At 42.2% G+C, this 15450-nt stretch overlaps 1 long non-coding RNA gene across 1 annotated transcript; it reads left to right on the forward strand.

Moving 5' to 3' along the window:
• The first annotated feature begins 1443 nt into the window (after window positions 1-1443).
• LOC135258783 (uncharacterized) lies at window positions 1444-14987 on the forward strand. Its single transcript, XR_010331093.1, has 3 exons — window positions 1444-1518; window positions 13574-13648; window positions 14735-14987. It is a non-coding gene; the product is annotated as an uncharacterized LOC135258783 (long non-coding RNA).
• The last annotated feature ends 463 nt before the right edge of the window (window positions 14988-15450 follow it).

The following is a 15450-nucleotide window of genomic DNA, read 5'->3' on the forward strand; positions in this document are numbered from 1 at the left end:
CTGACTCAATATCAATACGAATATATATATATATATATTTTTTTTAATTAGCAGGAAATTAATGTCAACCGAGCATTAAATAACTGCATAGGCTACACAAGTTGTATGCGTCTCCAAATATTCAAGCTCGACCCATTAAAAAAAAAAAAAGGAATCATTTTAATAAATAACATTTTTTTTAAATCCAGGGGCAGGTCTTTCCTTGCAGTGGTGTGTCTTTCTATCACGGGAAATTCTGATGAATACGACCGGCAGCTCTGCGTCTGCGCGAGTGTCTCCGACGCCGTTTGCTCAGCGCTGCGGTCGAAGTGAGACCCACCCTCCCTTCCCGGGACCGCTGAGCCGTCGGCGTTTCCAGTCACCCTCACGCATTTGCCCGAAGTCCCGTCGTCTTCATCGCCCCTCGACGCCTCGAGTATCGGTACCGTGCGATGATGTCATGGGACCCCGAGCTCTAAAATTAAACCAGTTACGCTCATTTACTGATGGCTTTGCGAAGAGTTTATTTATTTATACTACAATAGCCTATAAACGAGTGCTTGTGAACACACATTTCGTTTTTTTTTTGTGGGTTTTACTTTTAGATTTTGATGCTGTTTAAATTTAGTGTGTGCTCTTTTTTTTCGTTTAATATTATTTAATTTTTTTTTCTATTTAATCATGTCATTTATCTGTATTAAATTCCTTCTGGATTTAATTGCATTATGTCTAACACAATGATTGCTTTCTGCATCCAACGCAAAGTTGCTACAGTCAAATTTCATGCTTTGCAGGCTCGCTGGATCTGTTTCAGACCCCTACTCACAGGTTCCATCTCACCCACGCATGCACAACCACACAGGCTGCAGCTCGAGAGCAGCCACAGGAAGTGACACGATCAGCGAAATGTCAACGCAAAAACCCGTCACTGCTTCAAGCCCTCTGCTTCTCATGAAGACAGGGCCTTCGCTAGTCGGGTAAAAGGTGACGGAAATTCTAGGGACCCACTGACAAGAAAAACAAAAAATATTTTTTGAAGGGGGGGCTTGGGGGCCAGAGCAGTGTTCTTTCAGGGGGCCCAGAATTCCTAACTACGCCCTTGCGTAAAGATGTGCATGTGTAGTGTGTTCCTGAAGAGCGGGGGGACGGGTCCTGGCAGCAGAGGTTGGGATGCTAGCAGGACAGTTGGGGCTCGTTATGCCTGTACAGCAGGCTGTGAGGTCCTTGTTGGACTGCTGTAGTCATGGTAACAGTCAAACCCCTTGGTGAGTGGACCTGTCGGAACATCACACTGTGGAGAAAGGCCTCTAAGCCAGCGGTAGCCTACCCTGTTCCCGGAGATCTGCCGTCCCGTAGGTTTTAATCTCAACCATAATTTGGCACACCTGACTCTACTAATTACCCACTCAATGAGATCTCCAGCTGTTGAATGCTTTGTTAGTGTTCAAAGGAAAACTCACATGATGATGATAGATCTCCAAGAACAGGGCTGGACAGCCCTGCTTAAGCTGTTGTAGGAAAAAGAAAGAGAATTTGCCTGTAAGTATAACAATGAGCTATTCCTGATCCAACAGCACCAAGAAATCACTCCAGGATTTTCATGCAACAGTGACTGAATATTTCATATTTATTAAAGGGCTTTTAATGAGTCTGATCAGTTCCTCAGACTAACTATAGCCTTCATTTACTGTAAAGTGCCCTGGCACACGGTTCCTGTTCTGGGTAATGCACTTAATAGACACATTTGCATTTGCTCAAAATAAAAAAGGGAACCTCATGATGTTGGAAAGAAAAAAATGAAATAAGATCGCTGCAGCCACAAGGGCACTCCTGCAGTCTCAGGACAGAGGGCGTGTGCTTCAGCTTATGTTGGTGCCTATCTGCGCATGCGCCTGTTCCTTTTTAAAAAGCTTCCATTTTGCATTGACTAGTTGATGACATCACAGGCATTTAGCAGACGCTCTTATCCGGAGCGACTTACACAATTATTTTACACAGAATTTACTTTACATCCATTCATACAACTGGATATGTATTGAAGCAATGCAGGTTAAGTACCTCGCTCAAGGGTACAACGGCAGTTTCCTACCTGGGAATCAAACCTGCGACCTTTAGGTTACAAGCCCAGTTCTAAATGTCAAAAGTATGGACAGTTGCATTGAAACTGGAGTCCATATGTAAAACGAGCCTACAGGGTGTTTAAATCGGTGCAGAATTATGGACCGTTATGAAACGTTATCACTGACATTCATTAATCAAAACAGCACGTTTAAGGGTTCTCAATGGTCTCGGTCAGGAAACGATGCTATGCGATTGATTGCAAAAAAAAACAATGTCGCGGACAATCTCATCGACAGATGGGCTGTGTATTTGCTTGTATGCGGAGATGTACGCAAATCCCAAATGTGACCCAAGGCTTGATTTGACTTAAACAGATGAATGATGCTGAACCACCAAAATGTTTACAATTGCTTGTATAAAAATTAGCATTCCGAGGTTTTGATTCTGTTCCTACTTTCACTTTCCGCACGGATCATAGTGTGTTTACTGTACATTACAAGGCCTTTGAAGTCCTGATGCCAGATAAGAACCACTCTGTGCTATGCTACGTTGCCAGAATACCTGGTGGCCCGCGTTTGATCTGGTTTCTTTTTGGCAGTTTTAAGTTGTGGTCAACCTCACCGGCAGAATACCATATTTGGGCTGCAGTGTATGACTGATCTGGCAGGTTTGCCAGACATGTCGCTCTGTCACTCATGTTGGTTTAGGGGCCCATGGTGTTTTTGCAGTTGACGCGCTGTATGTTTTTTAGTTTTGATGGTAACACTTTACTAAAACTGTATGCCATAAAGCCTACATAATGCTATAATAGGAACGACATAACGCGTCATGACTGTACACAAATTGTGCTGTAATAACAGGATGGGTGGTGTGCAGGCCTTAACGTTTTCTTTCCTTCTTACCGAATTTACCCCAAAAAATAACTTTTTCATGTTGGTATTCTTTCAAAACCAGAGAGATTCACCTTAGTTTATCATTGCATTTTTATTAAGAAAAGAAAATTACTAAATGAATGCTGAATTGATTAAAATACACACATATATGCACATATATATATATATATATATAGAATCAAATTAAATGTCACATCAAGTAAAATGCAATTACATTAAATATTGAAGTGCTAAAACACTATCAATTTAAAATAATTACTTAGTGATAAACTAAAATAATTCACAAACCATTTCAACATTGTATCTGATCGCCTTGACGTATATTTATTCACTAGCAGTTTAATCAACTTTCATCAGTTCACTGCAGTTTTTAACACCACGCTCATCATTACCATGCAACCTTCATATCTGGTTTTTTTTAATCAACACCACGTATCAATTCAAGGGGAAGTTTCAGTTTCGCCCCGTGTGAATCAAACTCTCCCGTTTCACGCACTCGACAATCGACATCTCTATTTCGGAGTTACCGCTTGGACTGTCCAGCCTCGAGATGGTAACAGTAAGCGTCCGTTATAGGAAGGATGTTTGGTGTGTTGCTGCGTAAATACAATGCACTGCTTATCAGAACTGGAGGTGTGGGCAGCATTGTGTTCTCACCTTTGTGAAACCAAGGTTTGATAGTTTAGCTTCCTGTTTCGTCTCTCGTCTCTTGCCTCCCCACCCCCAGGATTTCTATCTGGCATCACCATGGGACTTAATATTCAAATTTTTTAAGAAGGGCGGGAAAAACTTCAGCGCACACAGGATTTATGCCACACAAAAGAAACAAGTCGTTTTTCAGACATTTTTATTAACTTCATGCTTACACGGGAAAGTAAGGACAACAGGAATTCAACAATCCACTTGACACATTTTCAGCAGTAAAATGTACAGTTTTGATTCAGCTCTTAACAGACAACATTTGGCCCCATTCTGGAATGTGGAATATCTGGAATATTGGTTGAGAGTTGAATTAACACTGTTAGAGTTTAATTAACACTGGACATTCTACTGTGTGCAAATAAGAAATAATAACGAGATGTGACACCCTAACAGAAAAATACACCAGGATAACAGACATGGCAGGATTACAAATCATGATGACTACGGATACACACACATATATGTGCATGTACATGCATACATGCATGCACGCTTGATAAATACATTCGGTCATATGACCACTGAGGTCACACGCATGTCTGTACTCCGAGAAGATTATGTGTATTAATGAATAAATGTTTTAATAATCCCAGACAAGAATTAAAAGTTAGTACTGTTGTAGTTTTATACCATAACATTATCTTTTAGACATTTGATTTCCCCACAAACCCACCCCCCACCCCCCCCCCCCCCCACCCCACCCACTCGGTCCACATTCAGCTTCTGTGGCTTTTTCTTTTCGTTTGCTCTTTTTAAAAAATTACTCACGTCATAAAAAATACCAAATTACTCTAATGGGTTCTTTTATGACGTGGTGTCAATGAGGGACAACGTATACTATTGCTAAAAAAATTTTTTTTTAATTATGTAATGTCAGGAATATTTGCATAAAGAGAGGGCCAGAATGAAATCGAACAGACTAGACGTCAAGCAGGTCACTAGAAATGAGACATTGCTAGGGCAGTGAATGTAGAAAGAAATATGACAAGTTCTAATGAGATTGAATTTACTATTTGTTTTATCATTGGTAATGAACTTAAACTCATTTAAGATTGATTTACAGCTACATCAAATCAAGTCAGATAGTTTAAACAATAACTCTGGCATACTCTAACCATTCCAGGTAAGGATTCAAATTCAGATTTGAAGTGTTCTATCCGGAAGGTTCTACTGTAGTTTTTTCCATGTTTAGAAATAAATTAAAATGGATTATAAATGAATCTCAGAAACGTATTATCTGTCCCAATTTACACGAGTCATTGTTAATAGGAGTAGCTCTGTCCTCATTAAAAATTCATTATGCAGTTATGAGCATTAAAAAAGAATTACATTACATTACATGGGGCATTATGCATGCTTCATAAAATATTTCATAAAAATTGATCTATCCGCCATGATACATTATCATGGTCTACACATCGCATTCATGAATACAGACAACCATATAAAGCAACGGGTGCGTGGTTCTTAATTTACCCCCAGGAATGGACTTGACATGAAGATTACAGAACTGACAGGGCTGAATAAGCAATGGATTGATAATACATCTGTAAATCTGATGCTTATTCAATCTTTGAATTCACCTTCAAATAACCTTTGCAAAGGAATGTATGTCAACGTTCAATGTCAAAGTGGCGACAATCGAAAACACATTCGTTTTAATGTCTTCACGTCTTTGGTGTCAGTGTTTCCATTGCAAGGTGGCTAATCTATGAACAAACACCATTTAGGTGAACCAATTGTCTCAGCACTCCAGCAAAAAGGAGAATTTCCAACCACAAGCACTAATCATGGCCTACGGAGTACTGACACACTTACCCAATGGGCCCATCAGCAAATATTCGCCTTGACCACCTCTTCTTAACACTCTTTTTGCTGTGTGTCTGAACGACGCCCTTTCTCCTGAACAATTCACAGAACGTAAGGCACAAACCTGTGGATGGTCGATAAGCCTTTCAGACTTTTCAGTTTTCCAACACAAACGGCAGATATTCCGGCTGAAGTAAACCAAGCAGCATTTTGACCTGACAGAGCGGTTACTTCTCATATATAAAAGAAGATAATGTCACTCTAGACAATACATCCAGGAGACGGTGCGTTGCGTCTTTTCCAGAGAGCTGCGAAATCTGACAGACAGAGCAGGTTGGTGCTCTCTTCGAAATCAGGTCATAAAACCATGTCTCCCTGTGGTTTGTGGCTTAAACTATATTTTGTGTTGGGTTGTAACATCAATACACTGCTTTAAATCTCCCACCTGCACCTCTTTATGTTGCGTTTCTCTCTCCTTCTAAGATCTCTTTTGTTTTTTTACAACACAACAAGTACACTGTTTTCTACAAAAGAAACAGCTAGTTATATCCTTGGACAAAATTGCAGCTAATTTGAGAATGCTAACCCGTGAAATGTCAAAGTTGTTATTACGCCAGAATACAACCAGTTTCACAACGACAGTGAAAATACAGAATACCAACGTTATATTTTGGCATTGAAAGTCAGAGTTGACAGCTGACAATGTAATTTTATGTTTTTTATGGTTGTAGGTGTGCTGTACATCAGCTGTAATCTGGAGTGTTAAAAGAGACCATGAAATGCACTTTTGTATGTCGCTTTGGATAAAAGCGTAATAAATAAATGTAATGTAATGTAATGTAAAAGAAGCAGCTGATGACATCACGCGGATGTCTGCCCTCTCCCTAAATAGCCGATGGGTTTGCGTATGAATGCGGCTAGCGGTTGCTAGGCGATTGGCTATTTCAAATTGGGGTGGGAATATGCTCAGGCCCCACATTGGGTGCCAAATTCACATCTAAAACATGACATTGTTTCAGCACAATTTATAATTGGCACCGAGGGTATAGGAGTAGGAGGCCCACATCCTGAGATCAGATTCAGAAGAGCGAGCTTTTGATAAATTCCCTGATCCTGTTCCAAATACAAAGCTTAGCGCTTCCCCCCACAACTGTCTTCAAGGAGAGATGATTTTGATTGGATGTAAAAGAAACAGAGCTAGCGGTCAAACAAGGCCCGCTATGCGCCAGCGAACTCACAATATCTGATTTCTGAGAAAGTCTCCATCAGGGTAGTCCCCAGTGACCACTGTGCAACTTATTCCTGGTTCCAGAGCTTCCGATATTCAAGAGAATTTGAAGGAGCTGGCTTTCTTGAACTCCTTTCTTGAACACACCTCCATGTCTAGTTAAGAATAACACAAGTTGTGTTAATTTCAACAGTCTGCGTTATAAAGTCTCCATTCATAGCACACAAACTGTATGTTTGTAACACAGATTGTAGTAACCATGACAACGAATGTGTTGAAAGTAACACAAACGTAGTAACACTAACAGTGTGCTGGATATTAACACATCCTTTTTGAGAGTGTGGGCAATGTGTCAAAAAAATGTGTCAGGGTGCAATATGATCTGGCCTGTTCACCGCTCGCACAAGCCTCACATTGCTGGCTGCCTGACTAGAGTTAATCTAACAGCGAGTGTGTGTGTATGTGCGTGTGTGTGTGTGTGTGTGTGTGTGTGTGTGTGTGTGTGTGTGTGTGTGTGTGTGTGTGTGTTGTGTTGTGGTTGTGGTGTGTGTGTGTGAGTGTGTGTGTGTGTGCGTGTGTGTTTGTGTGTGTGTGTGTGTGTATGTGTGTGTGTGTGTGTGTGTGTGTGTGTGTGTGTGTGTGTGTATGTGCGTGTGTGTGTGTGTGTGTGTGCGTGTGTGTGTGTGTGCGTGTGTGTATGTGTGTGTGTGTTGTGTATGTTCGTGTGTGTGTGTGTGTGTGCGTGTGTGTGTGTGTATGTGCGTGTGTGTGTGTGTGTGTGCGTGTGTGTGTGTGTGTGTGTTTGTGTATGTGCGTGTGTGTGTGTGTGTGTGTATGTGTTTGTGTGTGTGTGTGTGCGTGTGTGCATGTGTGTGAGTGTGTGTGTGTGTGTATGTGTGTGTGTGTGTGTGTCTAATGGTGTATGGTTTGTGAAACATTGGTCACATTTCCAGTCAGTGCCTCGCCTACTTATGAGTGATACTTGTTTTTTTAAACAACTTAGCTGCTGCACTTAGAGATGAAAGCTCACTAAGACTAGCCGGCAGGCCTCTGGTCCTGTAGCTACAGTATGTCCACATGTTTCTCAGAGATTGTGTACGGGACTTCCTCATCTTTGCAAGGTGAGTTTCGAAGATAAATGAGGCCCTGTCCACACGTATACTGTATTTTTTTTTTTTTTTAGGTCACTGAAAACGAAGCTTTTTGAAAACGCCTTCCGAGGTGGAGATTTTTCAAAACTCCGGGTTTCTCTGTCTTCGTGTGGACAAGAAGAACGGAGCTTTATGAAAACGCTGACGTCATGACGTCAACTCGCGCATCAGTTACCATGGCAATTGGTGTATTGCGCATGCGGCAATCGTTTTAGTGTCCTCGTGCAGACGGAGATATTTTTTAAAATGTCGGTCGTGTGGATGGGGTTTTTTTTTTTTTTTTTTTAAACGGAGGGGGAAACACTACGTTTTCAGAAAAGTCCATATACGTGTGGACAGGGCCTGATTCTCCCAAGCACTGGCATTCACACCTACTGTAGGTGAGTGGCCCCTCCCCCTTGTTGCAAAGTTAACGGCTGACCTTATTGCATTTTATCACCCTGTTCATTTAGAGTGCTATGTCTGGATCATTTCCCTAGCCTGCATAACAGACCTTACGCATGTTTGAAAGCATCTTTGCAGGGTTTGGTATGTATATTTGACAAAATGTTTTTAAAGACAAATACGATTGTGAACCAAAACAGTAGTTTGCAAACAGCAAACCAAAACAGTAACAGTGAAAATGATTTGTCAGTGTAGAGCTAGTTAGCTGGGCATTAACAAGACATTTGCCTGCAAATTTCAATGCACTATTACTATTTATTTTCTGAATTTGAAAGTTGTTTAAAAAATAAAAACACAAATGTGGCATGTGCAAAGTCTGGGCACCACTTCAGCTGATGTTTGACTTTGCACCCTGGACAGGCTGCGGTGACTTCTAACTTAGAGTTTCAGCAAAACTTGTGGTTTGGCCAAGGTTACTCAGACCTTTGCATGCCACTGCATGTATGCAAGTGTTTCCTGAGGATGTGCACTGAGCTCCAAAATGTTTGGGTCAAAGACCTTTTTTTACACATTTTTTTTTTTCTTGAGTTGTCTTTGTACTCCGCAATTTTAGATTTGTAACCAAACGATTCAAATGTGGTTAAAGTACAGATTTTCAGCTTTTTGGTATTTCTATACATGTCGGTTCCACCATGTAAAAATGACAGGACTTTTTATAGATAGCCGCTCCATTTTAGGGCACTATAATGTCTGGGGCAAATGGCTTCACAGGTGTTTCTGATTAGTCAGGTGTGTACAATTGCTTCCTTAGTGCAGGTATAAAAGAGCTTGCATTATCTAGTCTTGATTCTAGGCTTTTGGTCGCCTTTGGAGTCTGTTATTGCCGTTTGTCAGCATGGGGACCATAGTTGTGCCAATGAAGGTCAAGGAAGCCATTTAGAAGAGAGCACTGATGAGCTTGGTAATCACAAGGGGCCTGATTGGTCCAGGAAGACCTCTACAGGTGGTGATTGACAAATTCTCAGCATGATGAAGAATAACCCACACTATGGAGCTCACTGTGTGAGTATTTCACATCTGTTTTAAAGTTATATCTAGTGTGTGTATATCCAATCATCCATCCATCCATTATCTAACCCGCTTACCCTGGGCAGGGTCATGGGGGTGAGGGTGGGCAGCAGGATGGGGGTGCTGGAGCCTATCCCAGCATTCATTGGGCGAGAGGCAAGAATACACCCTGAACAGGTCGCTAGTACAGTATGCGTAAACATATGGAATATTTGTGAAGTAAAGTATGAATTAAGCTCCCTGGAGGGCAACTAAATTATTAAATTAATTTGCATGTTATTGAAAAAAAAAATGCTCAGTATACTACGAATCGTGTTTCTAAGAATTGCAGCTTTTTTTTCTTGTTGATTCTGTAGCCTGCACCCATTGGCATGCATCACCTCTCTCCCCTAGCAGAGCCTGAGGTCTTAAAACACTGCAGCGAAGTGCACTGCTTATCATAAACGGCCCTAGCCTGTTTACCAGAAAGGCTGAGGAGAGGGAGTTTCCGAGACAACGAGAAAAGAAAATAAAAAAGCACGGCTGGTGCTGTCTCAGAAGTGGGGAGCGTCTGCAAGCGCACAGAAACAAAACTGAAAGCTGACCGTCGGGATAACAGTTGTAGACAACTAAATCGATCTGTTTTTTTGCACACCGTATTGTCTTGTAGGTTTGGTAAATTCTTCAAATGAAACTACAGCGTTAAAAGAACAAGTGAATTCCCACCACCGAAGTGCTGGAATTTGCATGTAAATCTAATGCACTCATGCCCACAAACCCGTTTCACTTCAAACTATATTTTTTCCTTGTTTTTTATGGACAAGGTGGCAACAAAGATAGGATAAATGGCCTGAATCAGTCTTGGCGTAAACCTACTGACCGGTGAGACTGGACCCAGACTTCGAGTCTGTATTTTAAGCTAACTGAAATTTGCATGCTGCCTCTAATGGCTGCCTCTATTTTAATTTTGAAAAAAAGAAAGAAATAAAAAATAAATATACTTCTGGTCACATTTTGGCTTCCACTTTTTTGGTTGAAACATGCAGCAAAGGCATAGTCACATGATGCCAACGCATGTCCTATAGTGTGACTCAGTTTCAGTATTCCTAAAGCTACGCTATTGCCTTATGATACAGACATAGACGCTTAATGTAGTGGCCTGCTGTACACCCATTAAAGTGAAATCATTAACATTCATGGTTTTGAGGTATGTGCATTATACTGCACATCATTTAAAGCGAAACCCTTTTCATTATGTCTAATGCTGAGATATTTCTTTAGAAATAATTCATAGACGCCTTATGTAGTATTTTACTGTGTGTCCTTTCAAGTTAAACCAAGCAATGAAGCCATTATGTCACATTTGCGAAGGCATTATATACAATATATGCTGCATAAAGCCTTTATGAGAAACACTATAAAGTGTGACTGACCAAAATGCCTTACTTGCATTTCTCAGTTAGCAGTTAATCAATGGCAAGGCAATCCCCTGTGCAAAACAGCTTAGGCAGAGGTGTTTGCTGCAGGCGTTAAGAAACTACACAGGAAGTCATCAAACCAGCTGACAGCATGTCGGAGATGAGTCATCAGAATAGCACAGACTATTCATTTTTGCATGTTTTCTTTGCTTCTTATTTGTCTTCTTATTTCTTTTTCGTTTTTGACAACCTTGTGGGTTTGTTAAAGATGTTTTTAGGAGTTGCCCAAGCTGAAATTTGCCTGATGCAGTGGCTCAGCAAGGCTCAGACTTCCAAAAAAATAAAATAAATAACTCCCACAGGCGTCATGCAAAATGATTTGGTTCCAGCAAAATTGCTATATCTCTGCACTTGTTCGAGAACAGACCTTAGAAATCTTAGTTTGCTCCAAACTCTCTATGATTGGCCTAACTTCATATTATTAGTCACCTCGTCTTAGCATGTTGCGTCTTCAGCTAGAGCTGTTATAGATGGATGAATTTTGGCTGGCCTACAGGTACAAACTCCAGCCACCAAAACGCAAGGCCGGAACCGTAAATGGTAGTATTTTTCGTAACAGCAACAGAAAATATGCTCTCCTCCTTCTGTACTGACTTCAGCAATATCTTTCACACCTACCCTCCCCTTCACACATACACCTTGCTTTTACAATAAAACATAGGCCTAAAAATATGCCCTCCCTGCACTGTGCTAAGACCTCACACCCATCTCTGACGTTGAGGGGATTTCCCCCTTCGTATCCAGGTAAAAGGAGTTCTGTTCTTTGGACTCCCTCTAAGTGTGTACTAGCACAAATTGTCACTCCTCTACAGTGATGTACTGTAGCACAAGAGGTTCTGGGTCTCTTGTGGACTCCTTCTCTACAGTGATGTACTGTAGCACAAGAGGTTCTGGGTCTCTTGTGGACTCCTTCTCTACAGTGATGTACTGTAGCACAAGAGGTTCTGGGTCTCTTTTGGACTCCTCTGCAGTGATGAAGGACAGGAGGTTCTGGGTCTCTTGTGGACTCCTCTGCAGTGATGAAGGACAGGAGGTTCTGGGTCTCTTGTGGACTCCTCTGCAGTGATGAAGGACAGGAGGTTCTGGTCTCTGTGGACTCCTCTGCAGTGATGAAGGACAGGAGGTTCTGGGTCTCTTGTGGACTCCTCTGCAGTGATGAAGGACAGGAGGTTCTGGGTCTCTTGTGGACTCCTCTGCAGTGATGAAGGACAGGAGGTTCTGGGTCTCTTGTGGACTCCTCTGCAGTGATGAAGGACAGGAGGTTCTGGGTCTCTTGTGGACTCCTCTGCAGTGATGAAGGACAGGAGGTTCTGGGTCTCTTGTGGACTCCTCTGCAGTGTAGGACAGAGTCTGGGGATCGATGAAGGACAGGAGTCTGGTTCTGGGGTCTTTGTGGACTCCTCTGCAGTGATGAAGGACAGGAGGTTCTGGGTCTCTTGTGGACTCCTCTGCAGTGATGAAGGACAGGAGGTTCTGGGTCTCTTGTGGACTCCTCTGCAGTGATGAAGGACAGGAGGTTCTGGGTCTCTTGTGGACTCCTTCTCTGCTCTGTGTGTTCCCTCAGGACCCGGGCCGTGGCACTTGAGGGACCCATTAAGAGACACGCCAGAGAGTCTCTCTGAGATCCTGAACCCACAGGAAATACGCCTGGAAGTCCCAAGAATTATTATATCAGTCCCATAAAGACCTTTGCTTGACCTGCACTTGCTACATATGACTTACTGCTCCCTCATGGAATTTCTTATTTCTCCCCCCCCCCACGTACTTTTACTAAGAAAGAACCAGGCATTTGCACCTTCGCACACCATAGCAAATAAACACCTGTGTTTAAATGTGTGATCGTTAAATGTATTATTGAGGCTGAAATATTAATTGTTTTTATTGCTTTCGCCAAGGACACATTGTGGTTTACATACATTTACCTGCATTCTGTCTGTCTCGTTTGTCTTGCCTTACATCAAAACTTCTAAAACTCACGTATAGAGCGTGACTACCCAGAAACACTTTTAATCTAATGGCTTTAATGTGACAAATAAAGCCCAATTCTGGTGGGATACGTTTTACTCAGGAGGTCCTGTAAAGTACTTTTTACGTATTATGTGGGTAATTCCAGAACAGCATTCTAACAGGATAAAAAAATTCACAGAAACCCCACCCGAATTAGTGGCTGTGTCCCGGATGTTAGATATCGAAACTAACACTACGTAAGAAAAAGCGACGCATTTTGTGGGAAGTTACTGAGATGTCTATTCATACGGGACTATTATTACCATAGGATTGTGAATTACCTGTCTATCTCTGCTGAATTAATCTGCAGAGAGGACGTGTGTGTGAAGGTGGTCAAATTGTGTGCGCTTTGTCCATATGACGTGTTGAGCATGTGGGAAGGTGTAGGTGAACTTCCCTTGTGAAAAAAATCACATGTGCAATTTGCCTTTTCACATGTGAAAATATCTGATAATATTAGGCTTAGCTGGGAGGCATGGAGGTCCGGAGATGTTGCCCAGACATGCTTTTCCTTGTGTGTCAAAAGACCTGCACATTACAGTATGTTATGTGATCAGTTGAGTAATGGGCTTGGTATGTAATGCACCAATCATGTACAAACATGTATGAAGTAGCATGTTTCAACCCCCAGCATGTTGTATTTGAGTGTATCAGTAACATTTAATTATAAGTGTTACAAACGTTCAATGCATCATTAATAAGGACATTATACATGTGTTAAAATGTGTTGAAATTTTGAATGTTTAAATGGCACATTTCCACAACCACCCTAAGGCTGGACATCCTCCTGGTGTCAGAAGCGACCAAAAACATCCTCCTTTTTTTTTTTAACAGTGCCGTGGGAGGACCGCCTGGAGGAGGCCCATGAGAGGAAGAGGGCCAAGCATGAAGACCATGTCATCGACTGCCGTAAGCAGGGCTGGAGGGCTTAGTGTATGCCTATCGAGGTTGGCTGTAGAGGTTTTGCGGGGCATTCACTCTGCAAAGCCTTGAGTGCACTGGGCATCACTGGAATGGGGAGGAGAAGAGCCATCAGGAACATCACAGAGGCAGCAGAGAAGGCCTCGAGATGGCTCTGGATCGGGAGAGGAGGTCCATGGGGAGGAGCAAATGCCACCTGAACACAAGTCGTGGTCTGATCAGCCATGGCTGAGTCGCCTGAAAGAGGGTGTCTGATGTTGAAAGACCCGGAACACCCAATGACCCCAGGTTCTATCACTGAGGATGTGTTCAGGAGCATCGAGAGATGTATGCAATCAATCACTTTAAAAAAAAAAAAAGTACATAACTATGCAGTGATTTTTTCTGAGAAATTGTGTTTCAGTAACATGACATTTGTTTCAGTTTCTGTTACTCAACCACATACATGTGGCTTTATGTTGTCTACTGCTTAGCATATTTCCTTCAAAAGTTTCGCTGGTCTACACAGAAATTGGGGTGTGTAGTTATGGTATCAAATGGTAAAACTTCAACTGGTAACAAATATTTTTATTTTATGTTTCTTCTCTTGTGTCTGAAGTGGGAAGATATTATCAAAGGCTTTCCTTTTGAGAGACATGCATATACATGCAACATTATCTATGTTAAATACACATATACCATCACTCATACTTAACCACACCTGCAGCTCTCAATCATGTACACAAGACATACATATGTACACCCAAACGCAACACAGGAGAAATATTTTCACAGCTGATTTATTTAGTGATTTGTTTAGACTATACAGAACTTGATCCATTGATAAGGTTATTCCACTGCCACGTCAAATCCCTTTTCATAAAAAAGTGTGAAAAAAAACACAAATACATTTTTAAAAATAAATATGATATAAATAAATAAATACGTCAAATAAATACTGGCAATGTGGTGAGGCACGTTGTGGCGTATGGTCAGTATTGAGCATGGACTTTAGAGTTGCTGCATCATTTTGCTTTGGAAAATTTGTCTTCTTCTCCTCCTTTTCTTCTTCCTCTCCTCGATCTCGTTCCTCAGGTTGACACTTCTGCTGTACACGCCGGACAGCTCCCGCAGCGCCTGTAGCTGCATCGTGAACTGGTCCGCCTGACAGAGAAGACAAAGAAGAGGAGAAGATGAAGAGCGCTTCAGCTTTTCGGCAAAGAAACGCGACCGGCCCGCGTCCGCGGTTCAGCGCGTTGGCCTCAGCTGCAAAACAACTGGATTCTATTCAGTCTTCCGTTCACCCTGTTCATGTATGCAATGGTGCAAATAAAGATGGCAGATCTGTCTCTGGGTGTTTTGGAGTCAGCTTGTGCTGTGCGTTGTTACGCTGCCCCCGTTGCTGTTTGCTTCCCTGGAAATCTTTGCTAGAATCCTGAACGACAGCTGAAGACTTTGCCTGTGCAGTAAATGACGTCTGGCATCACCCAGCCAGACCATAATGAGTTACTCAGCCTCAGTACAATGAGTTACCCAGCCCAATTATGATGAGTTACCCAGCCTGGCTACTTTTGTGTTCCCTGGGACGAGCTCTTGGGTACCGTGTCACCCCCCAAGTGTTTGCTGACCTTAATGGCCCACAGGGCCTGGAGCCTGCTCTGCACGTCCGGCTTTAGGGCCGGGAAGTCCTTCTGCAGCCGCTCCACTCGACCCTTGATGGCATGGATGGTCATCACCATCTTCTCATCTGTGGTGTGGTTCCTCAGGTTGATCAGGATTGTCTGGGTCACCCTCAGCAGCTCACCAACCAG

The sequence above is a fragment of the Anguilla rostrata genome, chromosome 7, assembly GCF_018555375.3.
Source record: "Anguilla rostrata isolate EN2019 chromosome 7, ASM1855537v3, whole genome shotgun sequence".
Taxonomy (NCBI): Eukaryota; Metazoa; Chordata; class Actinopteri; order Anguilliformes; family Anguillidae; genus Anguilla; species Anguilla rostrata.